The sequence below is a fragment of the Peromyscus eremicus genome, unplaced genomic scaffold (assembly GCF_949786415.1).
Source record: "Peromyscus eremicus unplaced genomic scaffold, PerEre_H2_v1 PerEre#2#unplaced_120, whole genome shotgun sequence".
Taxonomy (NCBI): Eukaryota; Metazoa; Chordata; class Mammalia; order Rodentia; family Cricetidae; genus Peromyscus; species Peromyscus eremicus.
In genome coordinates, this window is record NW_026734359.1 from 396286 (window position 1) to 424136 (window position 27851).

Consider the following 27851-nt stretch of genomic DNA (forward strand, 5'->3'; position numbering starts at 1 on the left):
ACTGATTAGATTTAAGGCCCCACTCCATGAGATGGGACCTATCCCCAACACTGTTCAGACCACCAAGATCCTGAGACCAGAATGCACAGGAACCTATCAGAAGACCAAAGGCTACTGTTCCGATAAAGAAAAAATAACTCCTAAAAACATTCTTATACCCATAGATCATTGTCTTGATGAGTCTCCATCACAGAAGCTTCCTCCTGCAGCAAATGCAAATAAATACAGAAACTCAGATCTGTACAATGTGTAGAAAGTGAGAGACCATGGGACATTCAATCCTCAATGAGATGTGTCTATCAAATCACTCCCCTCAGGGCTCAGGAAATCCTGTGCAAGAGGTGTTGGAAAGACTGTAGGAGCCAGAGGGAAAGGGAAGACACTACCATTGCCCGGGGGATGGGCCTCCAACAGGGCAGGGCTCAAAGGGAATCCAGAGTCAGTGGGTACTACACAGTAAGGCTTTATCTGAGGGGGTTAGGGAAAACGACACTCACATACTCCCTTGATGGCTTCCTTCAGACCTTTTCTTTATTCTTCTTTTGCAGTCTCTATTCTTTATTTACCTGATGATTTCCTACTCTCATTCTGAGGTTTTCCTTCTAATGCATTTTAACTCTACCTTTATTCTTTCCCTTAAGCTTATATACCCCAGCAAAATCTTTCAGGCAGTATAAAAATTACAGTGGGGTTACATTCTGCTAGTGTGACAATGCACAGAGGTCTAGTATTAGTTTATAAGGGGTGCAATGGGGATACAGACTCACTAATACAGAACCAGGAAGACACCATGGCTGATCCTGCTGGTTCAACTGGTCATGTCCTGTCCTCCTGCCCCGAGGGGGATGGGGACCAACTGCGAGCTTCTCCACACCACTTGACCTGGTCCTTGCCACCAAGAGAAGAGTGACTCCTCTCTCTCAGCTCTGAAGGGGTCACTTACACAGACAAAGCCATGCCCTAGGGCTTGTACCCTGAAGCCATTGGTTAAATGGAACAAATTCCCACAACATTCTGTTTTTCAAGTGAATGATTACAACCAATACAAGTAAAAAACAGCATGTTTTCTATATCCTTTACATGATTAAACTTTTTACACATTACAGGTGAAAAACCAATTACCCCAAGAACCCATTTACACTCATACCCAAGCAATCTGTTATAGATTAAGAGTGTGTAAGCAAGCAAGATATTCTTTTACTGGCAGGCTGCGTTTGCAGTTACAAGGAAGGACCAATCACTTTATGCCTTATCTTGAAAGCTAATCTTATAACGAATCTTAAAGATATCATAAATCTGACCTTTTATATATGAAAAAGAATCAGTCAGCTCTACTTTAAATCTTTAGGATATATACCCACGCGTCAATAGTTCCTTATATCAGGAGATTGAGGGCAGAAATGGGTATACAGGATTAATCATCACCTTTGGTCATCATCCAATCCTACCACGAAAGGCACATCAACTAATGATAATTGGGCTGCTTTCTTCTTGTTCCCTGACCTTAACGAGTTTCTCATTCAACTATGTGCTGTTCTAAAACTTCAGATTGTCTTCTTGGGTTTTTCACCTCAAAACTATTTAACAAAAACATCTTAGTCTAACTTCAAATTATTTTGAAATCTTTGTTTCAGCTATGCTGTACCCCAAAACCTGTGAACACATGTCCCAACATTAAGATTAAAAGAATTCTAGTCAGCCTGGCTCCTGGGACTCAATTGTTTTCCTTAATCATTAACTTGATTCGCAGTCCATATGGCTACTCAACAGAAACTCATGTGTTCTAGCTGTGTGACATTTCCTTGTTTTATTTTTCATTCATCAAAACTCTGTATAGGGCAGGAGGGGGGAGAACAAGGGAATCCGTGGCTGATATGTAAAATTAAATTAAATAATAAAATAAAAAATCTCTGTATAAACTAACATTATTATTATCAGTTAGACAGTACAGCTTAGGAAGTATCATCTTCATAATAATCCACAGGTAAAAATGCCCAGTAGGACAGGATGTATCCATGAGTTAAACATACTACATTATAGGCAGTGGAAATCTCCCCACACCCATTCACATCATACCAGATACCAGAGAAAGATGGCAGCAGCCAACATGTAAAGGCACAGCAGAAGCAAAAGACATTCTGGATTCTGTGGTGTCTGGGACTTGCCTGTCCAATATTCACCCATCAGGGATTTGCCTCCTGGTGGCCTGACATCCTGAACTTCAATTGCCATCTGCTGCTCCTTGGACATGGCTAGTGGCAGGACAGGAAGGAAACAAGGCTTCTAAACTCAAAAGGACTGAGTCACATATGAACTCACAGATACTGAGGCAGCATGCACCTGGCCTGTACCAGTTTGTGCCTGATAGGGTCCCAATGCAGAGAGGGGACATGGAGACAAGCTCTCATCCTATCCCTAACTCAGCAGTTATCTTCAATTGGTAAAGCTTGGAAATGAAAAATTACTATTCTTTAACAGAGTCTCACTGGGGATACAAAACCAATCTTAAGGTCAGGCCCATGCCCAACCGTAGATGGCCAACACAAAACAAACTGAATAGCATTTTAGAAGGTTCTTTGTCCCATTATCAAGGAAATTTTTTAAGGGTTACAGGTCATATGTGCATATATTATGGTTTCTGGTTTGGGGTTTTTCTGGGATTCCTGTGTGTGAGAACATGTATGTCTCTGCATCTTTATGAGTTTCTTGTGGTTTTACTTTGGTTCTTTTTTCTTTTGTTGTTCATTTTCTTCTATTCTGGAATGATTTTTTTAACTTATTTTATTTTGTTATTAATTTTCAGATGTCTGTTTTCTAAGGAGAGGCAGAATGTGTAAGGGGAAACCACCATCAAAATATGTAGAATGAAAAAAAAAATTGAAAAACTAAAAATAAAAATCAATGAACAAGACCTTCACATGATGAAGGCAATCAAAATTCCAACATAATCCGGGGATGTGCTTTGCAGACCCCCCACCCCTTACTGAGGAGCTACTGGTAGTTGATGGCTGTATGATAAGGAGGACTCATTCTTGTTTGAGCATGTTCAACTTGTAGGTTTCCTGTGTTCCAATGGATGGTCCCACACTTATATACATATATCAGCATTAACTGGACTTAGTGGATTAGCAACAAAAAGAAGGCATGAGGTTGGGAAGAGGCATACTAGAGGTATATAGGGGTATACATATATATGTATGTATTTCTTAGAAATTAAGAAAAGTAGTAACGTTTTAAAAAGAACCTGCATTGTATCCTTAACATGGCGGTAGATACATTCAGACACTGGCAAAAAAAAAAAAAAAAAAAAAAAAAAAAAAAAAAAATCTTAGGAAATCAGAACTCATATCAGGTATTTCAACAGAGTCAAATGCAAGAAATTGCTTTGGCCATCAATGGAAAAGCAAAATGAGAAAAACAAACTACCACAGAGCTGGGCCTCAGACCTCCGAGGGGGACACGCTACCCAAAATGTTTCTGGTGCAAGTAAGGAGCACAGCAAGGCGGCCACTGGAGGACTAAAGGCAGGCGAAGGCCAAGAAACTCTACCAGGCTTTTTCTTTTGGACCAACAACCAGCTCCCACCTCAAGACACTTGATTAGTTTTGAATGCTCGGCATAGCTTAAGCAGGTTTCTGGCTAGCCCTTTTAACATAAATTCACCTGTTTCTCTTTATCTACCTTTTGCCTCGGGGCTTAGAACCTTTCTTCTGTATCTCTTACTTTCACTGCTTCTCTGTGTCTGTCTGGTGTCTGCCTGACTTCCTGCCCCAGGCATGTCCCTCATTCTCTCCTCCTTTTTTTCTCATTCTTCCTTCACGTGAGCTTAGAGTTCTCCTCCTCCTATTTATTCTCTCTGCCTGCCAGCCCCGCCTATCCTTTCCCCTGCCTAGCTACTGGCCATTCAGCTCTTTATTAGACCAATCAGGTGCTTGGGCAGGCAAGGTGAAACAGATGCAAGACAATTTTACATAATTAAATACACATCCTTACATCATTATAGAAATGCAGCATAAACAAAAGTAACACACCGTTACACAGTTAAAGTAAAATTCTACAGCATGTTTGCCTAGTGAAACTATTATTCCACAACACTCAACTGCCATTGCTTCTGTAATGTTGACAGGAGCAGCAGACAAAAGGGGAAGGAATAAGCACCTTGCCACCTGTCACTAGTTCCATTTTGGGGGCACTACCTACTAGAGAGCAAAAATGATAAGTGGTTCATATCTCTTAGGCCCACCATCACAAGAAGTTTGGACATGTAGCTCACACAGCTTAACAACTGACCTACATTTCATCCAAGGAGAATGGCGAGAGCTAGGTAAAAGTTAGATTTATTCTTTATCTAGATTTGTAGCTGGAACCCAGGGAGGAAGCAGGAAAGGTAAAGGGAAGAAGCTGGAAAGATAGGTCAGCAGTATAGTACACTGGCTGGTCTTCCAGAGGACCTGGGTTCAATTTCCTATACCCATATAGCAGCTCACAAGCGACCATCTGTAACTCCAGTCCAAGGAGATCCAATGCATTTTTCTGGCCTCCAGGGGTATGAGGTATGTATGTCTTACACAGACATGCATGCAGAGCAAAGACCCATATCCAGACAATAAATAAAAAATTTAAAGGTGGCTGTAGAGTGATGGCATGCATAATCTTAAAATCGATTATTTTATCTTTTGATTTCTTGTTGTTATTCAATCCCAAAGGTCATCTGGCTCTAGGAAATTTTCCACAAGAAATGAACCTTAACTGAGCATGATGATTTCCAAAACAACACTTCAAAAATTTTTTACCATGGAGACCAGTGTAGATTCACTTAGATTCTCTGGAATGTAAAGAAGCCAAACAGGAAGGAAACTCAGTATCCTTGTATTTGTCTAGAAAATTCTAAAAGTGGGGTAACACTGAGAGGAGCGCTCAGGAGTGACATGAGGATGCCTTAATTCAGAAATCCCAGCCAAATGTAGGGATAGGTAGACTCAGAGAGCAACATACAAAATATGGACATTGACAATGGCACTTAATGTGTCATCACTACACTCATGGGAATAAAATTGCAAAAGGCCAACGATCAACAGCTTTAAGGTTATTAATCTTACCTCTCACAGCCAACCATTTGCTGATGGTTTTTGTTTGTCATAAGATCTTGTCATATGTATTAAATGTCAGAAGTAAAATGTAAAAATGCATTTGCTTTTCTCATTGCCTCCTTTGAACCCCATTTTTTACAAGCAGATAAAATGAGAGTTAAGGGACAGGGCCCTATCCTGTCAAAAGTTTTAATTTGTTAGTAAAAGCTAGATCTGTCACCTCTTTTCTCTCCACATCCATCCACATGACAAGAAGTCATAGGATCTTGGTCCCTGAATTACTTCTGGTCAATGACTTTCAATTCTCCTCTTATCTTTTAGATAAGCATTTGGAACAAGGCCTCAGATAGTTGTGTTTATGCCATCACTCAGGCCGTGGATGTACATCCTTTACACACCACCCTGAGCAGCAGTACAAGGAGTGGGTTTGAACTATTAAAGGGAGTGATTAGACTTTGGAAAGGATGGATTAAAGAGTCTGTGGGACATCTGAGTGGAGAAATACGTCTGAGATTGAAGTCAGAGCTCTATGTTGATGTCATAGCGATGGGAATTATCACAAACCTGGAGAGAATTAGTGAAATTATGCAAGAGGAGGATAAATGGAAGGGACGTGAGGAGAGGGAGAGAAGGATGTGTTCGGCACATAGCAGTGGGATCTAACTACGTGCTAACAGCTGAGGCCAGGGGAAAAGGACTTGTTAAGGAAATGAGCAGAAGACAAATTATCTATTTGTTTACCCCTGATACTCTAAATAGTTGTCAGGGTAGGCCTTGAGGAAACAGGAAGATCAATTCCACTACAAATGATGTTTTGTGTTAGCTCTGCTGGCGATGGAAGCTAGGTTTTTGTACATATTAGGCAAGTGCTCTACCACTGGGGTTCTCATTTACTGGCTGTCATCTTCTTTCTCAGTATTTTTTTGTCCTTGAGGACTCTGAATAGATAAGGTATTCCTCACTGACAATCAGTTGGTATCACAGATGTTTGGTTAAGCTGATAGTAAGCAAAGCTAAGCCCCCATGTACCAAAGACATGGTGACATTGTTTCAGAATTAGTGTTAATTTGTTTTTTAGATGAAAGCCCTTTGCTGTCTCTAAAATATTGTATTGTGAGATAAATATAACTATGGTCTAAAAAACTGGTTCTTAAGTCAATTAAAACTGAAAAATGCTGGATGCTATGTGAGAGTCAAAACACAGTATAACAAAGGCTGTGCCAACTCCTCTGTCAAAAAGTTTTGAATTCATTGAACATAGAATTAGTGAATTTTTAATTTTTTTTTTTTTGGTTTTTCGAGACAGGGTTTCTCTGTGTAGCTTTGCACCTTTCCTGGGACTCACTTGGTAGCCTAGGCTGGCCTCGAACTCACAGAGATCCATTTGGCTCTGCCTCCCAAGTGCTGGGATTAAAGGCGTGTGCCACCACCGCCCAGCGAATTTTTAAATTTTAAGTTAAACTATTTGATATCAGATTCCTCTTCCCTGGAACAGTACAATCTAGAGGAACAGAGTTGCACAGAACCCATGTATATCTATTAACTCAGACTCTTTCCTAATACTGTCAGTAAAATTCAGGATGATTTAGAATCACCTGAGAGATTCGAGAAACACACCTCTCAGTATATCTGTGAAGGCACTTGCACATAGGACTGTCTAAGGTGGGGAGGAGCCTGAGAGAAAATATTTAGAAACACAGTAATTGAAAAAAGTCATCCTGTGTAAAATTATAAGCAGTAACCCCCAACAGTAAGAAAACCATCTCCCAACTAGCTGGGCGGTAGTGGTGCACGCCTTTACTCCCAGTACTTGGGAGGCAGAGGCAGGGGCATCTCTGTGAGTGAGTTGTCTACAGAGTGAGTTCCAGGACAGGGTCCAAAGCTACACAGAGAAACCCTGTCTCAAAAAACCAAAAAAACGAATAAATAAATAAATACATAAACACATAAATAAATAAATATAGGAAAGAAAAAAAAGAAAACTAACAATTTGAGAAATACACCCAACATATATCTCTGGCCTGAACACACATACAGGTACATGTTCAACACTCTGCCACACACATAAACATGAATATGAACTAACACACACACACACACACACACACACACACACAAATAAATGTGCATATGACATGCTGACAACTGCAATGAGGTAATGGTATCATCCATCCTGTGTCAGGAGATGCAAAAAGGCAGCACTCCTTTGCAAAAAACATTGTCACTGCTCACTTATGGAGCTGCCATAGCATTGTGTGAAGCTAATAGTTGGAGACATAGGATCCTGGACACAGCCTTACGGTTTTGATGACTTTGTGATTAACATGAGTAATCTTATACATTTTCTAGGTGTGTTATGAGAAACAATTATAGATATATTTATACACATTCTGTGAAATGCATAGAACCTAGCAACAGCATCATCACTGTTACACAGGATTCTCTTGACCACAATCAACACAACCCAAGGTTCTTTATGGGATTTTAAATCTCTATGCAGAAAATAATCACCTTCTGGTCCGGCAAGATTATTAAGCAGGTAACAGCACTTGCTGCCAAGCCTCATGACCTCAGTTCAATCCCTGGGACCCACATGGCGAAAAACCAATTCCCACAGACTGCCTCAGATGCAAAGTAGTATAAACAATGGAATAGGAATCCAGAGTTCAGAGTTGAGTTCAGATACTTTCATTGATTAGAATTCAGACTGTTTTTTCCAACATTGACCTTACTTTTTGTTTTGTTTTGTGTTTGGGTTTTTTATAGGGGGTTTTTGTTTTGTTTTGTTTTGTTTTACCTAGAAAAGACAGGGATTAATTTGGAACACAGTAACCAGATGTTGGGCCCTGACCCTCGGTCCTTGGGGAGCTGTTGCCTTGCTTGCTGACCTTGATCAGATGTCCTCCCTATGCTAATTCCCTGCCAGTTTCATTCCTCCTAAACAGCTTACTGAAGGTTCCTTGTTTGTGTATCCTGCATATTGGTGGAATGCTAGAATGTAAAACACCTGTAGCCTACTTTTGCCTTCCCAGGTTCTTCCACTGTGCTATAAGTCTGTATTTAAGGCTTCCTCCCTCCTTCAATAGGGGGCATTCTACTGAGAGGAATGACCCTCTGTCTTGTCTCTCTTTTTAATCCTCAGCCTCTCGCTCGGACATGGTGAATGGGTAGTAACGCGGGCGTCGCTACAACCAGAAAGCTTCTGAAATCTGATATTTGTCTTCTCATGAGTCTATAAAAAACTTTGCTAATATGAGTTTATGATACTCCTGTTTGCTGAATAACAATGTCAGGTAATTTGATATTTAGCCAATAAATCAAAACTTATTAATGTACTTGTGTCTATTGAATTACTCTTGTCAGAGAACAGGATGAGTTAAATCAATCTCCCTTTAATGAGATCTTTCTTGATGAAAATATTAAGGGTGGATATTTCAGAGTGAGACTTCAAACAAGGTGAATCTTATGGTGATGCAGTCTAAAACCAACAGTGTCCTGATGGATTAAAAAAGAACAATGGTTTTGATAGAGAATTAGATGACCTGGATAAACCTTCAAATGCAAAACATAAAAATACTAAAAAATAACCTTAAGTCTCCACAGATACCTGCTTACTGACAAAACAAAAGAATATTTAGGCTAAGCAATGAATGATGGTAAAATCTCTGAGAACTTCAACTGACTTGCTTCCAAGAGAATTGGGTGAGATTGAGTTAACTCTCAGAATCATGAGGAAATTCAAGGGCTTCAAAGCCCAACAGAAGATCCCCCATAAGACTAGGACAGGAAAATTTTCTCCAGCATAAGGCAAACTAAGAATTAAACCCTCATGGACAATCCAACCCCAAGAGAGAAGCCTGGAGAACTACAGGTAAATTTGCTAGTATCAACCTTGTTAGTGAGTACAAAAATAAAGACTCAGAATTCATAACCACAAACAGGTACATATGAGTAAGTCTAATTCACACTAACTTAATTGTGCCACAAAACCTCAAACCAAGAATGTAATTCATATAGATTCCAGACTCACAGAGGAAAACTCAAATCTTTTAGAGGAATGTCCTTTCTCTCAGCCCTCAAACATTCCATTCAATTTTTTCTGAGAAATGATCATGTTATATATACAAAAATTCTTACCTAATTTAGGAAACAAGACTGAAAAAGACAATAGAAAATTTAGGCTAGTGGATCATTATACATTAGAATTAATAGATATAAAACATAAAACGTAGTTAAATATAGCTTATTGAAAACAAAACGTTTAAACATAAGAATAAATACCAGGCAAATAGGGAAAAGTATATACTTTCTGGAAAATTAAGATGATTTAAATAACCTCAACATTTTAAAGATAGTAGAACACATAGTGAGTACTTATGATATTTTGTTGAATGAATACATGATTATAAAAAATGTATTACCCTAAGCACAAAAACACTTGAAATGATATGAGAATGTTGTGTTTTGCTAAATGGGTCTATTACCAATGAAAATTCGAGGATCAGATATTGGGTAAAACCTTAGGGATCAAAGAAGCACAGGAGGAGTGAACAGCTGACCTTCCCTTTCTTATCAGAGACCCACCCAGCACACCTTCTATCCACATGTCCCAGGTCAAAGAGAGCTCTTTAACTCCAAGTCCCTCCCTCCTCCTTCCTGTCCAACTTCCCTATCTGTACTCCTGGCTTTTCTATGGCTAATTCCAGTCAGTTAGCCACTGGTTCCACCCCCTCATTCAACATTAACACTATTAACATAGTCTAAGAGTGTCACAGTGTGATCAAATATCCTGCAACAAGAGAAGATATATAGATATCTCTGGCTCCAGAGAACAAGCATAGACAAAAGGACAAATAGATTGCCATCTACACCTTGTCCATAACAAGTCTAGAGTATGCAACACATCCAGTGAAGACTTTCTAAGTTTAATAAATATCAGAGAGTAGCTGAGATTATGAAATAGTGAAGAGAGAATTTCTAAAGAGAAGGAAAGCTTAAAGCAGATGACAGTATTCCTGAAGAGAGTGAGTGAGAGAGGGAGAGAGTTGTTTCAAATGACTGATTCACTGAAGTAGAATAGTTAGGTGAGAATTTGAATGTTGCCTCTCTAAAAGCTAAACATTTAAGTCAATACTAAGAAAAATTAAATACTTCTGCTTTCTGTTTACTTTGTATGTCTCCTGTCTTATTAACAAAATGTCGAGATTGGAAATGCTTTTTCTTGAATATTACTAAGGACCAGCCTTAATAATCGTCTTCCCAGGGGCCCATAAGAGAAGCTACAAATGGCGAGAATTATTTTGGGGCAAAGAATCTAAGTACACCGAGCTCTTTTGTCTGTCTACCTTATTCCTCTGGGATAAAATTCTGTCTACACAGCTTCAGTTCTGCGCTCGTGCCTAGCTCCTTTCTTGCCTGATTTCTCTCTACATTTACCTGCTGACCTCTAAGCTCTCTCTTAATTCTCTCATCTTAGTTCCGCCCCATCTAGGCCCTCATCCATCTAGTTCTTCCCCATTTCAGCTCCTCTCCCATCTCCTCCTTTCTCATCTTGTTCCTCCTCATCTTGTTCTTCCCCATCTGGCTCTTCCTCATCTTCCATCTTGTTCCTCTATTACTCTCTTCTAGCCCTTCAATCTAGTTCTTTCCCATCTCAATCCATCCCTCTCCAGTTCTTACCCATCTAGTTCTTCCATTCTCTTTTCTCTTTTTTTTTGGGGGGGGGGGTTTCGAGACAGGGTTTCTCTGGGTAGCTTTGCGTTTTTTCCTGGAACTCACTTGGTAGCCCAGGCTGGCCTCGAACTCACAGAGATCCGGCTGGCTCTGCCTCCCGAGTGCTGGGATTAAAGGCATGCACCACCACCGCCCGGCTCTCTTTTCTCTTTTAAACCTAGTCCTTCTCTGAAAATAAAACTGCCCTTTTATCCCTTTGACTCTTATCTCTCCAAATATCTCTGCTCCCACAGTTTCTGGCAAGTATGCTCGGTCAATAGGCAACTTGACTAGGCAACTTTCATCACAGCTAGATGTACATGTAAGTTGGAACCCTTTAGTTCTGAGTTAATTGTTAAGGGTGGATCTAAAACTAGAGGTAAGATTTTGGAAAGGAGAAGGTTAAACTTAATTAGCACATCTGCGACGCCTTCTCAAACAGATAGTCTAGATGCTTAATTCTGTTCTTAAAGAGTACAGAGGTATGTCTGATAAGACTTTCATCCATCTGGGGATGGTCCTGGCCAGATGCTGCTTATGACAATAAGTACAGAAAGGCCTGAAATTAGGAATCCTGGCTGTTACTGCCCAGAAGGTTATCTAAATATCCCTTTAGTAGAGGGGAAATTGTGCTAAAAGAATGATGGAAAAGCTACAGTAGCACATGAGAAATTCATAGTAGGAAACAGCAAATAATCAAAAGCCAATATCACCAAGACTCTTGAGCCTCAGCTTGACCTCTGGAAGGCCCTTGGCTTCTTCCAGGTATTAGCTTGTCATAATCAGCTGAAATCCTACTTCATGTATTTTTGCGGTTTGCAGCAGCTCTTCCAACCTTCCAGTCTCTTCAATATAGAGAGACAAGAAATAGACAAGAAAGAGGAGAAAGATGCTATGTACTAGAAGGCAGTTAAGCACACACCCTGACACAAAAGGCTGGTACTCTATAGGTCTTCACTCTGAGTCCAGAGAATTCTGCTGGCTTAGAGCTCTATCCTGGCCTCTGTACCCTGTGTATTCACACAGATAACTGGTCTAGGAAGAGCTATTCTCAAGAATTTAAAAGGAACCAATGCATATGCACATATGCTACAAGTGGAAACAAAGGCAAGAAAGGGGGAAATAAATAGCATGATGGATAGGACCTACTCAAAGAAACAAATTGCACTGCAATGAAGTCAAATAATGAGTGAACACAGTGCTAATAATTTTTAAAAGTTCATGGGGAAAATCCATTTCCATAAATTGTGCACACACGCGCACATACTCACACACTCACACACACACACACACACACACACACACACACTCAGAACAAAATTAAATTGCTCAAGAAATGTTAAAACAATAGAAAATTTTGAAATGATTTCAGAGAGCTCAGGAAAAAATGAAAAGGAGAAAAACAGAAACAGATATTAATGAAGATAGCATAAAGGAGAAAAGACATAACTAAGATCATGAGAGGTAGATTGGATTATAGAAGGAGAGAAGGAGAAAGGGGAAGATTGGTTGGAGAAAAGCAATATAAAAATTAAAGAAAAATATAAAAGACATAGGAACTTAATTTTGTAAGATAGACATTGGAGATCCAATACATATTGATTTTCCAGAAAAAGGGACAAGGACAAAATGGAACAAAAATTACTCAAATCTGTGTTAGACAGTTTCCTTAGATTCAACATGTTTGATTATTTGAACCGAATATCAAATTGGATCAAAGGATATATGAATTATTTGATGTTTTAAAACACTTGATCAAAAAACACATGGCATGCTATGAAAAATGATATTGAACAATAAATTTATTGATTTACAAGGCACAAAAAGATATATATTGAAACCGACCAAAATCATACATGTAGGAGATCATATTGACTTCAAATCTTCATCTAGAAGCACTAATCATCAATGAACAAGGCAATCTTTAAAAGACAATATGTTGCAAGTGTTGCTTACATAGAAAGCCAAATATTTTTAGATATAGATGAATCCAAAGAATATCCTTCTTTTTCCCCATAAATATATGTATATATTTCCCATTTATTGACAATGGATCTTTTTCTCACATAATATATCCTGATTAAGGTTTCTCTTCCCTCTAATCCTGTAGTGATATTTTATTTGTGCTGAAATGTGGTGATATTTTATTTGCATGTTAATAAAGTTTGCCTGGAGATCACAGGAAATAGCATGAAGTTTTAAGTAGACACAAAAGTCAGGCAGAGGTAGCACACTCCCTTAATCTGATCACTTGGCAGGCAGGGTCTCTATTTGTTCAAGGTCACGCTAGGGAACAGAGCCAAGCATGGTGACACACACCTTTAATCCCAGTACCAACCATAGAGATCCTGGAGGTCTGTACAGATAGGCAGTAACAAGCAAGTGAGCTAGCTGGGCTAATCGTCAATGAAAGGGCAGAAGAGCAGGGCAATAAAAGCCTGGGTAGACAGGAAGTCATGGCATTTTGGAAGCTACAGAGCTGGTGAGGTAAGGTGGTTGGTGGCTCTCACTATTTCCCTGATCTCTAAGGCTTTCACCCTTATATTTGGCTCCATGTTCTTTATTTAATAAGACCACTTAGAAATTCATCTACATAATCCTCCCAGTTTCTTTCCACCTCCTTCTCATCCGATCCACCCCCTTTTTGTCTCTCATTAGAAAACAAACAGACATCTAGGGGATAATAATAAAATGAAATATAAAAAAACAACTAACACATCAGAATAAGACCAACAAACAAAGAGGAAAGCATCCCCAAAAGAACAAACAGACACACAGAAAACTACTTGAGCAGAAGATTATTTGACACATAGACTTGGAGGATAGGAGACTTGACCTCCCAATCTGGTGCTGCTGTAGGGTTGCCTTGCTGCTCTGTAACATTCTGGGATACATCATGAGGACAGAAAGGCCAGGTGAGGGGGCAAGAGCAGGAAGGGAGGAGTGAGGGAAGTTTCCCTATCTGAAGTTCCACATGTCAGCGCCATCACAGTAGCAATCACTTTGAACTCAAGCTTCCTAAGGGACCTTCAGTTTCAGACAAGTACCTCTGTTTTCTTCTCTGAAGTAGTTAAATGTTGAAGGATCCACTGGGAAAGGCCAACTTACAACTACAATCCATTTTTAAGAATCCATACAGTACTGGAGACAGACGTTAAAGTGATTAGGATTCATTTTAGGAACATCGCCTCTTTAGTGTTTCAGCCCATCTGTGGGTATTGTGTTTTTTTTTTCTTTTTTCGTTCCTTTATTTTATTGAAAATATTTTTCTCATATATTATATCCTGATTAAGATTTTCCCTCCCCTACTTCTCCCATTTTTCTCCCAACCTCCCTCCCATCCTGATCCACTCACTTTCTGTCTCTCATTAAAAAGCAATTCCTTCTTAAAGTACGTGAAGAGGATTCATTTAACAAATTAAAGGGATTTATAAATAAGAACAAATTTCTGGTAAGCTTTAGCTCTACTGAAACAAAAGTTTAAAAATAAGATACTTGTGAAAATAATGATGATAAAATACAGCATAAATGTTAGAAAAAGTGGCAAACTAAAATTAATGTCTTCTCAAAACAAAGCCATAAAATTGAAACCAAGTATAACTACATACTTTCTAAGAATTGGTTTTGTTTATTTATTTGTTTGTTTGTGTGTTTTGAGAAAGAACTTAAAGTTGGATGAGTAGGGAAGGGTAGAGGATTTGGAAGGACTTGTGGGATGGGAAAATCATGATCAAAGTATAAATTTAAATATTGTCTTAAATAATAAAATGTATAACAAGAAAACGAAATGCCAATCCAGAGCCTGGAGAACAGTGGCAAAATGGTTCCCTGGTGTGGTAGCTTCTTTCTCTACTGCTGTGACAAAGCACAGACCAAAACAATTCTGGGAAAGGGTTTATTTGGCTTACAGGTGACAGTCCACTGTGGAAGGAAGTCAAGGCAGGAACTTGAGCACAGAAATCTGGAGGCCGAATCTGAAGCAGAAATCATGAATGGATGTTGCTTGCTGGCTTCTGCTCTGCCTTACTATGCTACCTTTCTTATATAACCTATGGCCACCTACCTAGGCAAGGGACCACTCACAGTGGGCTAGACCTTTCCTCTATCAATCAGCAGTCAAGAAGATGTCCCACACACATGCCCAAAGGCTAGCTAATAAAGGCAGTTCTTAAACAAATGTTCCTTCTTCCCAACTTGACAAACAAAACCAAAAATCAGACAGTATATCTTGCATATACAAGTGTCTGGTCTTGAATTCCAGTACTAGGACACAAAAATGAAAAGAAATGGTCATCTTTTTTAAAAAATTGTATCAGTTGCTTGTTAAGACACAGAGCAACAGGGACACACAAACATTTCTAATAGAAATGCAAAATAAGAATGCCACTTTAGAAATGGTGTGACAACCCCTTACCATGCCAAACATTGACATACCTTTCTCCAAAGTATTGACCCCCCAACACACACACCTACAAGGATGGAGGTATGCCAAAGGAAGAAAAAAAGTCTCTATCAAATTGCAGCAATATACACAATAAAATGAATATAGACATATTGAATGATAACACAAAGTATAGAATAAACATGTATGCATCCACACTGATATAAATAAATGTGAATGCTGTGACTTGGATTTAAGTTGCTTCTGACAGGCTCATATGTTTAAGAACTTGGTTCCTATATAGTACTGCTGTGGAGTATTTGGAAGACGGGTCTCCTAGCTGGTGGATATGGATCACTAGGGGTGGGTTTTGAAGGACAGAGCCTGCGCAGATTCTGGTCCTCTTTCTGCTTTCTGATACGTTAAGACCTTAACACGTCTGTCACATCTTCTCCCACCATACCATTCTACCTAGTCTTTTCTGTCATGGTCTGAGTGCTGACTCTGAAACCAGGAGCCCCAGAGTGAAATTCAATCAGATGCTTTCTAAGGCAGGGACGGTCTTTGAGGTTTTCTCCTAACATCAAGAGGGGTTTTCTCAGCTGCTTGATGCTCTTGTTTGTAAAGAGGAACTATCCATTGTTTTCACTTGCTACCAGCACTATTGTGGCTAATCTTCTCTTGATTGTTTGCCAGCAAGATCTACATTTTAATAGGTCCTTGCATTTGAGTCTTCTCATTCTTGCTTCAGAATAGTTAGTCCCCTTAGAAAGCATTACAGAACTCTCTGTTCTAACAGCCTAACTCCCAGCATTGGCAGGCATTGTTTATTACTGCTCTGTGGATGGAGGCAGAAGTCTATTATTCTCCCACCTGTACCTTTTAGTGTCAGGACAAAGTCATCCCTAGACTCCCTGGCTCCTCTTTACCTCTCAGTATGAAGTCTTTTCCTTATAAACCAGCTTAGGTAAGGTTTAGGAGGAACATCGTTCTTGGCCAGTTTATGGAGAAAGTTGCCCAGTTGCAATGGGCCAAGCATCCCAACCATCAGCTCCCTTGGACCTCACATTCATTCTCTTCCTGCTCTCTGCAGTTCTCAGAGCCCCCTAACCTCATAGGCCCTCAAGTCCCACCACCAGCCCTAAGCACCGCCTTGTTTTTACACAGAAACTCTTCCCCAAACTTCCCGTCACCCTTACATGGATCCTAGAAACAATCTAATGATCAACTTACAGTTAAAATGTGAACTTTTTATTGTTAACGATCTTGATCTTTGTATAAATATTTTCTGTATAAACAAAAATGAAAAGAATTTATACTGACCTATGGTGCCTTCTATCACCAGTAACTATTATACTAAATAATGGTATTTGGGTTTACAAATCAGGTTTAGCAGTTTTTCTCCTTTAAGAAATGATCAGCCACAATGAAAGTCACAATTATGGTACCCCTCCTCTCCATTAAATGACCTCAGCAACTATCATTCTATAACAATTAGATATCAGTACTTTAATACTGAGTATGTACATGAATCCCTGAAGGATGATGTTCAAATGTAAACTGCTGGGTAGGTCTGCAGTAGAGAATTCTAACTTGTTCCCAAGGGAAACTTTACTTAGAATAACACTGCATAAAAATTAATCTAAAGGAGACTTGATCCTTGACTGAAAATTGGAGTCTTTAGTTCCATTCATCTACTACACCAAGGATGCTAAGTTATTTACATTTGGGATGGACTTTTAAAATATTACTAAATTCAAAAATGATCCCTGACCTGTATGTCCCCTCTTGAAAACCCCTGACCCACACAAACCATAACACTGACAAAAATGAAGATACAGAAGGCAACAGAAAGCTTAGCAAGTAAAGGAGTTTGCTGTGCTAGCCCAACAACCATAGTGTAAGCGCCAAGTCCCAGGGTGGAAGGAAAGAACTGAATCTTGAAAGTTATCCTTGAACCTCTACATGAGGTCCTTCACACGTGTGCGTGCACACACACAGATACACACACACACATACAGACACAGACACAGATACACACACACACACACACACACACACACACACACACACACACACACACATACGCACACAAATAGCACGTTGCAGAAATCCAGCAGCAGTCTACAAGACTCCACCTACCAGGGTGAGCAGTACAGCTGCTAGGATGGCCTTAGGTCTGCTGACCCAAGCTTCCAGGTCAAGGCGGCGAGCAAAGAAGGGCCTCCCAGGTTGACCCCGGACCTGCTAGAGCAGTGGGATGGTGGTGTCCCAGAACCAAGAGCACACGGGAAGTTGTGACACCAAGGGAGACTATCGCCCAACTCAATGGGACCCTAGTCCCAGCACCGGGTTCCCACCTGGCAGAAGACTGCTCACAGATGGACACAGGGAAAGGGACAGGCAGCTGTGTACACTGATCAGGACTCCAGGGTGGGGGGCCAGAGCTTCCTGTCCCATGCTCCGATGGTCTAATATTGAGATGGGAGTGGAGAAGGGCTTCCTTCCAAAACCTTGGCCTCCTTGGTGAAGTGCATTCAAGTGGATGCTGCCCCACATCATCCAAAGCAGGGAACACTGAGGCCAGGGACATCCGTCTCAACAGGCAGGCCGTCCAGGTCCCTGAGGTGGAGACAAGGACACATCAAAAGAAGAAACATTGCATCCACCTGCCCTCTTGCCTACCAAAACTTGGGACCGGTCCCCACCTTAACCGTCTCCTAGGCAGCACCAGGCAACCATTCTGACCTACGTCCACCTCTGTCACAATCTCTCTCCTCTGCACAGCCCTCCACCTCCCACCCCTATGATCCCACCTCCTGACCCTACCCTACACCAACTACCAGGCACCACTCAGGAAACTTCTCTTCCTGTTCTGTAACTTCCCCAAGACCCTGTCAGGCAAGGAACTCTCTGTATCCTCTGTGGACAACCACCTACCTGTGGCAGGGCCTAGGCACACACAGGACTCCGCTCTCTCAAGAGATTCAAGTGGACCGAGGACAGGCAACATAGAAGCTGAGGGACAAGAAGCAATTCTCACTCTTAACACCAGGATGCCTGCAGCACACACCTATCCTGTCTGTACTTATGGATTTCCCTAAACATTCCAGGTGTCCTCACACAAAATTCCCTCCAGGGGCCCAGACCCATGGAAAAGAAAAAATTGTCCATAGACAGAGTGGGTCTGCCCACCAGCCTGCATGAAAATAACACCAACAATCACGAAAACACCCAACACCCCACAAGCAGATTCTCATTTGCTCTCCCACCCTCTCTCTTGCTGTCACCCCCTCTCTCATTTATCTAACCTCATCCACCTCCACCTCCATATCTGTCTCCCTATATCCCTCGCTCCTATGTACAGTCCCATCCCTGGTATCCACGGTAGCTAGGCCATGTTCAGGTGGTGGAGTGGAGGCCCTGAGTTCCTAGACCTGCCTGGCAGGCCACTCCAAACGACAGTCCTGCCACCTTTCCGATGGTTCCTACACAGTGCACTCATCCACCATGCCCCGGCATGCCCCTGAGCCCCAAGCCACACATGATGAACCACTCCAAACCTAGTGCTCACCTGAACTGGAGCTGAAGGATGGAGCCCTAAAAGGCTCCCCTACATGTAAACCTGTCATTTCCCCACATGCCAGAGCTGACCACCATAACTCTTACATACTGTGACTCTCAGGGACTGCTATGTCTTCTCTCAGGACTAGGCCAATATAATCCCAGGTACACACACACACACACACACACACACACACACACACACACACACACACAAGCGCTCCTGCATGCTTAGCAGTTCTAGGACTCCAGATAGTGCCCTCTGTTAATTTCAGAGCCTTCTCTAAGTATTCTTCCTGCTGAGATGATATCTGGACATGTGAGTTCAGGACAAGAGGTTTTCGACTTTCACTCTCGGGGTTCTCCCCGGGTATAAGTTAAGTCCAGCTAGGCAGGAGAAGACAGGACTATGTGTGTCCTGAATGACACAGAGGAGGCTTGTCAGGGGAAGCATGGGCTGTGAAACCTGGCCACTATGGTACCTAAGTCCTGCCTGGCCTCTTTGTGAGCACCCCTGAGTCCAAACCCTGTTCTGGATGCTTCTACTGGAATTCACCTTGAGCCACCACACTGCCATACTGGGTACGAACAATCAGGTTGGATAGGATGATGATTGGGGAGTTGAGGGTTCCAGATCCCTTACAGGGATCTGGGGATGTGGCTCTGGAGCTGGAACCTTTTCTAACAGGTCCCAGTGCCTAAATTCAACCTGTAGCACAACTCAAGAGAAAATCCAGTTGTAAAAGAAACAAAAGGCAAGCCAGAGAGAAGTCCAGGCAGCCAGAGAGGAGAGGGGATGGCAGGAGGAGATAAATGGATGACAGACATTTGGCCAAGGTGGCTAGCAACCAGGCCTGAGACCCTGAGCACCTCCCAGAGATGCAGGGCAGAGTTTGTGTGGTCTCCGGAAGTGAGCTGTGGATACTGCTAGGGAGGCTCAGACAAAAGCTAGGGGGTCCCGGGGTGGCCTTGTGCACCACCTTAAGGGCAGGCGGGCTGGCACGGAGGCAGGAAAAGTTCCACACAACCACCCCCATGCAGCCCAGGCTGCACAATCCCCTGCGCAGAGGTCCTCTCCTGCTCCCAGACATGGCGGCCACAGGACCCGGGAGGCTGTGCTTCCGTGAACCCCAAGCCAGCCACGTGTCGCCCGCCCGGAGCCGGTCATCTGGACCCTGCTTCCTCCTCCAGCTCTCCTGGGTCATGGAGCGGGCCAGAGAACCGCTTTGGTCCTGGGGGACCCAGGCAGGAGCCCTTCCCTAGGCGACACGCCTCCATTTCCAGGGTAGCACAGGGACCTGCTGGTGGAATTGGCAAACTGAATCCGCGGGATGGCAGCAGGGAACAGAGAATGCCAACGGCCAAGGGCCAAGGGTACTCTCTCTCTGCCCTTCACAAAGCAAAAAAAAAAAAAAAAAAAAAAAAGCCAAAGCTCCAAGATGGAGGACAACCATCTAGGCTAGGACTGGACAGACATGCCACTCTAGGGCTGCTGCTAGGGATTCAGTGGTGTGCAGGTGAGGGTGTGGTGTGTAGATGGGGGTAACAGACTTTAACTGGTTCCTCCATTGTAACCTCCATGCACTGCACTTCCCTGACACACTCGGCTGTGTGCCAGCCCCTTAAGGGCCTGCCTGAGGGTATGGTGGGGTGCAGGGAGAGAGGGCAGGTGGTGGAGGGTTTCATGGAGGGGGCCAAGTGGGGAGTGTGTGGATGTGGGGGCAGGCTCACTTGAGAGTCTGAGCCACACCCTAAGGAAGTCCTCCACAAACGACATCTGGACTATAGGGGAGGAGCCAAACAAACATAATAATGGGGTTGGGGTTCAGGGGCAGAGCATCGCCCCCTAGCTGCAAAACCAGGGTATTCTAACAGCTGCATCCCTGCCCTAGCCCAGCCTTCACCCCAGACACACAGACACACACAGACACACACAAACACACACACACACACACACACACAGACACACACAGACACACAGCAGCTTTCAGAGATCCAGTGGCTGTCTACATGACTCCACCCACCAGGGTGACCAGTACAGCTTCCAGCATGGCCTTGGGTCTGCTGACCCAAGCTTCCAGGTCAAGGTAGCCCGGCAAGAGGGGCCTCCAAGGCTGTACCCGGTTCTTCTAAGGCAGTGGGATGGAAGGTGTTACACCAAGAGAAACGACCATCCAACTCAATGGGACCCTAGACCCAGCTCGGGCATCCCACCTTGCAGTAGGCCGCTCCAGGATGGACACAAGGCAAAAGGGCAGGCAGCTGTGTATGCTGGTAAGGGATGCAGAGTCAGGGGCCTTAGTCCCGTGTCCCAAATCCGATGGTCTAATACTAAGATGGGAGAAGAAGGACTTCCTTCCAACACCTTGGCCTTGGTAGTGATGAGCGTTCAGATGGATGCTGCCCCACATCATGCGAAGCAGGGACCATAAGGCCCGGGACATCCACAACCTTGCCTCAACAGGCAGGGCGTCCAGGTCCCTGAGGTGAAGACAAGAACACATCAAAAGAAGAAACATTGCACCCACCTGCCCTCTTGCCCTACCAAACCCTGGGCCCAGGCCCCCACCTTAACTGTCTCCTAGGCAGCACCAGGCAACCATTCTGACCTACGTCCACCTCTGTCACAATCTCTCTCCTCTGCACAGCCCTCCACCTCCCACCCCTAACCTCCCGCCTCCCGACCCTACACTACACCAAATACCAGGCACCACTCAGGAAACTTTTCTTTCCCTTCTCTAAATTCCCCAAGACCCTGTCAGGCATGGAACTCTCTGTATCCTCTGTGGACACCCACCTACCTGTGGCAGGGCCTAGAAACACACAAGACTCGGCTCTCTCAAGAGATTCCAAGTGGACCGAGGACAGGTAACATAGAATCTGAGGGACAAGAAGCAATTCTCACTCTTAACACCAGGATGCCTACAGCACACACCCACCCTGTGTGTCCTTATTGATTTCCCTAAACATTCCAGGTGTCCTCACATAAATTTCTCTCCACGGGCCCAGACCCATGGAACAGAAAAAAGTGTCCACAGACAGAGTGGGTCTGCCCACCAGCCTGCATGAAAAAAAAAAAAAACACCAACAAACTAGAGAACACCCAACACCCCACAGGCAGATTCTCATTTGCTCTCGCCTTACTTTCTCTCTCTCTCATTTATCTATCCTCCTCTACCTCCACCTCCACCTCTATCTCTGTCTTTCTCTGTCCCTCGCTCCTATGTACAGTCCCATCCCTGGTATCCAGGGTAGCTAGGCCATGTTCAGTAGGGAAATGCTTTTCACTCCTCAACAGGAAGCCTTCCTTCAGTGAGCACTGAAAGTCTCCAGAGGCTCTCCTCCACACTGCTGACATCTTCCATGATGAAGCCTAGAAGAAAATCACTCTCCCTGCCACCTGGAGACAAGCCTGTCTATGCTCTTCCAAATCTCCCTCTCTACAAAGCTTCCTGGAGGCTTTTGCTGTGACTGAAAAGGGAGCTTCCTGGTGATGGGGGTGGGTGTGGAGGACCTGACATCATGGACCTGCCTGTCAGGCCACTTTAAAGGACGGTACTGCCACCTTCCCAATGGTTCCTACACAATGCTCTTACCAACCACGCTCTGGCATGCCCCTGAGCCCTAATCCACACACACGAAGCACCACTCCAAACCTTGTACTCACTTGAGCTGGATCTGAAGGATGGAGCCCTAAAAGGCTTCCCTACATGCAAACCTGTCCTTCCTCTACATCCCAGAGCTGACGACCATAACTCGTACATACTGTGCCTCTCAGGCACTGCTATGACTTCTCACAGTACTGGGCCACAATAATCCCAGGTATATACACACACACACACACACACACATACACAAAAGCGCTCCTGCATGCTTAGCAGTTGTAGGACTCCAGATAGTGCCCTCTGTTAATTTCAGAGCCTTCTCTAAGTATTCTTCCTGCTGAGATGATGTCTGGACATGAGAATGCAGGACAAGGGGCTTTTGGCCCTTTGATGGTGGGAGTTCTTCCTGGGTTTAATGCAAATGAAGCTAGGCAGGAGAAGACAGGACTATGTGTGTCCTGAATGACACAGAGGAGGCTTGTCAGGGGAAGCACGGGCTGTGAAACCTGGCCACTATGGTACCTAAGTCCTGCGTGGCCTCTTTGTGAGCACCCCTGAGTCCAAACCCTGTTCTGGATGCTTCTACTGGAATTCACCTTGAGCCACCACACTGCCATACTGGGTACGAACAATCAGGTTGGATAGGATGATGATTGGGGGGTTGAGGGTTCCAGATCCCTTACAGGGATCCGGGGATGTGGCTCTGGAGCTGGAACATTTTCTAACCGGTCCCAGTGCCTAAATTCAACCTGTAGCACAACTCAAGAGAAAATCCAGTTGTAAAAGAAGCAAAAGGCAAGCCAGAGAGAAGTCCAGGCAGCCAGAGAGGAGAGGGGATGGCAGGAGGAGATAAATGGATGACAGACATTTGGCCAAGGTGGCTAGCAACCAGGCCTGAGACCCTGAGCACCTCCCAGAGATGCAGGGCAGAGTTTGTGTGGTCTCCGGAAGTGAGCTGTGGATACTGCTAGGGAGGCTCAGACAAAAGCTAAGGGGTCCCGGGGTGGTCTTGTGCACCACCGAGTCAGGGCAGGCGGGCTGGCACGGAGGCAGGAAAAGTTCCACACAACCACCCCCATGCAGCCCAGGCTGCACAATTCCCTGCGGAGAGGTCCTCTCCTTCTCCCAGACATGGCGGCCACAGGACCCGGGAGGCTGTGCTTCCGTGAACCCCAAGCCAGCCTCGTGTCCCCATGCCCGGAGCCGGTCATCTGGACCCTGCTTCCTCCTCCCGCTCTCCTGGGTCATGGAGCGGGCCAGAGAACCGCTTTGGTCCTGGGGGACCCAGGCGGGAGCCCTTCCCTAGGCGGCACGCCTCCATTTCCAGGGAAGCACAGGGACCTGCTGGCGGAATTGGCAAACTGAATCTGCGCGATGGAAGCAGGGAACCGAGAATGCCAAGGGCGAAGGGCAAAGGGTGCTCTCTCTCTGCCCTTCACAAAGCAAAAAAAAAAAAAAAAAAAAAAGCCAAAGCTCCAAGATGGAGGACAACCATCTAGGCTAGGACTGGACAGACATGCCACTCTAGGGCTGCTGCTAGGGATGCAGTGGTGTGCAGAAGGTGAGGGTGTGGTGTGTAGATGGGGGTAACAGACTTTAACTGGTTCCTCCATTGTAACCTCCATGCACTGCACTTCCCTGACACACTCGGCTTTATGCCAGTCCCTGAAGGCCCTGCCTGAGGGTATGGTGGGGTGCAGGGAGAGAGGGCAGGTGGTGGAGGGTGTCATGGAGGGGCCCAAGTGGGGAGTGTGTGGATGTGGGGGCAGGCTCACTTGAGAGTCTGAGCCACACCCTAAGGAAGTCCTCCACAAACGACATCTGGACTATAGGGGAGGAGCCAAACAAACATAATAATGGGGTTGGGGTTCAGGGGCAGAGCATCGCCCCCTAGCTGCAAAACCAGGGTATTCTAACAGCTGCATCCCTGCCCTAGCCAAGCCTTCACCCCAGACACACAGACACACACAGACACACACAAACACACACACACACACACACACACAGACACACACAGACACACAGCAGCTTTCAGAGATCCAGTGGCTGTCTACATGACTCCACCCACCAGGGTGACCAGTACAGCTTCCAGCATGGCCTTGGGTCTGCTGACCCAAGCTTCCAGGTCAAGGTAGCCCGGCAAGAGGGGCCTCCAAGGCTGTACCCGGTTCTTCTAAGGCAGTGGGATGGAAGGTGTTACACCAAGAGAAACGACCATCCAACTCAATGGGACCCTAGACCCAGCTCGGGCATCCCACCTTGCAGTAGGCCGCTCCAGGATGGACACAAGGCAAAAGGGCAGGCAGCTGTGTATGCTGGTAAGGGATGCAGAGTCAGGGGCCTTAGTCCCGTGTCCCAAATCCGATGGTCTAATACTAAGATGGGAGAAGAAGGACTTCCTTCCAACACCTTGGCCTTGGTAGTGATGAGCGTTCAGATGGATGCTGCCCCACATCATGCGAAGCAGGGACCATAAGGCCCGGGACATCCACAACCTTGCCTCAACAGGCAGGGCGTCCAGGTCCCTGAGGTGAAGACAAGAACACATCAAAAGAAGAAACATTGCACCCACCTGCCCTCTTGCCCTACCAAACCCTGGGCCCAGGCCCCCACCTTAACTGTCTCCTAGGCAGCACCAGGCAACCATTCTGACCTACGTCCACCTCTGTCACAATCTCTCTCCTCTGCACAGCCCTCCACCTCCCACCCCTAACCTCCCGCCTCCCGACCCTACACTACACCAAATACCAGGCACCACTCAGGAAACTTTTCTTTCCCTTCTCTAAATTCCCCAAGACCCTGTCAGGCATGGAACTCTCTGTATCCTCTGTGGACACCCACCTACCTGTGGCAGGGCCTAGGAACACACAGGACTCGGCTCTCTCAAGAGATTCCAAGTGGACCGAGGACAGGTAACATAGAATCTGAGGGACAAGAAGCAATTCTCAACCTTAACACCAGGATGCCTACAGCACACACCCAGCCTGTGTGTCCTTATGGATTTCCCTAAACATTCCAGGTGTCCTCACACAAATTTCTCTGCACGGGCCCAGACCCATGGAACAGAAAAAAAGTGTCCACAGACAGAGTGGGTTTGCCCACCAGCCTGCATGAAAAAAAAAAAAAAAAAACACCAACAACCTAGAGAACACCCAACACCCCCCAGGCAAATTCTCATTTGCTCTCGCCTTACTTTCTCTCTCTCTCATTTATCTATCCTCCTCTACCTCCACCTCCACCTCTATCTCTGTCTTTCTCTGTCCCTCGCTCCTATGTACAGTCCCATCCCTGGTATCTAGGTTAGCTAGGCCATGTTCAGTAGGGAAATGCTTTTCACTCCTCAACAGGAAGCCTTCCTTCAATGAGCACTGAAAGTCTCCAGAGGCTCTCCTCCACACTGCTGACATCTTCCATGATGAAGCCTAGAAGAAAATCACTCTCCCTGCCACCTGGAGACAAGCCTGTCTATGCTCTTCCAAATCTCCCTCTCTACAAAGCTTCCTGGAGACTTTTGCTCTGGCTAAAAAGGGAGCTTCCTGGTGATGGGGGTGGGTGTGGAGGACCTGACTTCATGGACCTGCCTGTCAGGCCACTTTAAAGGACGGTACTGCCACCTTCCCAATGGTTCCTACACAATGCTCTTACCAACCACGCTCTAGCATGCCCCTGAGCCCTAATCCACATACACGAAGCACCACTCCAAACCTTGTACTCACCTGAGCTGGATCTGAAGGATGGAGCCCTAAAAGGCTTCCCTACATGCAAACCTGTCCTTCCTCTACATCCCAGAGCTGATGACCATAACTCGTACATACTGTGCCTCTCAGGCACTGCTATGACTTCTCACAGTCCTGGGCCACAATAATCCCAGGTATACACACACACACACACACACACACACACACACACACACACACACACACACACAAAAGCGCTCCTGCATGCTTAGCAGTTGTAGGACTCCAGATAGTGCCCTCTGTTAATTTCAGAGCCTTCTCTAAGTATTCTTCCTGCTGAGAAGATGTCTGGACATGAGAATGCAGGACAAGGGGCTTTTGGACCTTTGATGGTGGGAATTCTTCCTGGGTTTAGTGCAAATGAAGCTAGGCAGGAGAAGATGGGACTATGTGTGTCCTGAATGACACAGAGGAGGCTTGTCAGGGGAAGCACGGGCTGTGAAACCTGGCCACTATGGTACCTAAGTCCTGCCTGGCCTCTATGTGAGCACTCCTGAGTCCAAACCCTGTTCTGGATGCTTCTACTGGAATTCACCTTGAGCCACCACACTACCATACTGGGTACGAACAATCAGGTTGGATAGGACGATGATTGGGGGGTTGAGGGTTCCAGATCCCTTACAGGGATCTGGGGATGTGGCTCTGGAGCTGAAACCTTTTCTAACAGGTCCCAGTGCCTAAATTCAACCTGTAGCACAACTCAAGAGAAAATCCAGTTGTAAAAGAAACAAAAGGCAAGCCAGAGAGAAGTCCAGGCAGCCAGACAAGAGAGGGCATGGCAAAGGAGATATATGGATGACAGACATTTGGCCAAGGTGGCTAGCAACCAGGCCTGAGACCCTGAGCACCTCCCAGAGATGCAGGGCAGAGTTTGTGTGGTCTCCGGAAGTGAGCTGTGGACACTACTAGGGAGGCTCAGACAAAAGCTAGGGGGTCCCGGGGTGGCCTTGTGCACCACCGTAAGGGCAGGCGGGCTGGCACGGAGGCAGGAAAAGTTCCACACAACCACCCCCATGCAGCCCAGGCTGCACAATCCTCTGCGCAGAGGTCCTCTCCTGCTCCCAGACATGGCGGCCCCAGACCCCGGAGGCTGTGCTTCCGTGAACCCCAAGCCAGCCACGTGTCGCCCGCCCGGAGCCGGTCACCTGGACCCTGCTTCCTCCTCCAGCTCTCCTGGGTCATGGAGCAGGCCAGAGAACCACTTTGGGTCCTGGGGGACCCAGGCGGGAGCCCTTCCCTAGGCGGCACGCCTCCATTTCCAGGGTAGCACAGGTAGCAATTCCTGCTGGCGGAATTGGCAAACTGAATCCGCGGAATGGCAGCAGGGCACCGAGAATGCCAAGGGCCTAGGGCGAAGGGTGCTCTCTCTCCGCCCTTCACAAAGCAAAAAAAAAAAAAAAAAAAGCCAAAGCTCCAAGATGGAGGACAACCATCTAGGCTAGGACTAGACAGACATGCCACTCTAGGGCTGCAGCTAGGGATTCAGTGGTGTGCAGAAGGTGAGGGTGTGGTGTGTAGATGGGGGTAACAGACTTTAACTGGTTCCTCCATTGTAACCTCCATGCACTGCACTTCCCTGACACACTCGGCTTTGTGCCAGCCCCTGAAGGCCCTGCCTGAGGGTATGGTGGGGTGCAGGGAGAGAGGGCAGGTGGTGGAGGGTGTCATGGAGGGGGCCAAGTGGGGAGTGTGTGGATGTGGGGGCAGGCTCACTTGAGAGTCTGAGCCACACCCTAAGGAAGTCCTCCACAAACCACATCTG

General features: G+C 45.0%; 1 protein-coding gene and 1 long non-coding RNA gene across 3 annotated transcripts in view; one reads left to right on the plus strand and one right to left on the minus strand.

Annotated features, from left to right (window-relative positions):
• The window catches only part of LOC131901605 (uncharacterized), a 270045-nt gene that overhangs the window by 171762 nt on the left and 70432 nt on the right, over positions 1-27851 (minus strand). The window contains exon 5 of one of the 2 annotated variants that reach the window (XR_009376797.1): positions 18135-18201. The exons of the other annotated variant lie outside the window; for it this stretch is intronic. The gene's annotated coding sequence lies outside the window, so the exon portion shown is untranslated. Of the gene's footprint in view, positions 1-18134; positions 18202-27851 lie in introns of those variants that run through there. 2 annotated transcript variants of the gene reach the window in all.
• LOC131901611 (uncharacterized) lies at positions 25137-25970 on the plus strand. The gene is made up of 2 exons (XR_009376805.1): positions 25137-25264; positions 25700-25970. It is a non-coding gene; the product is annotated as an uncharacterized LOC131901611 (long non-coding RNA).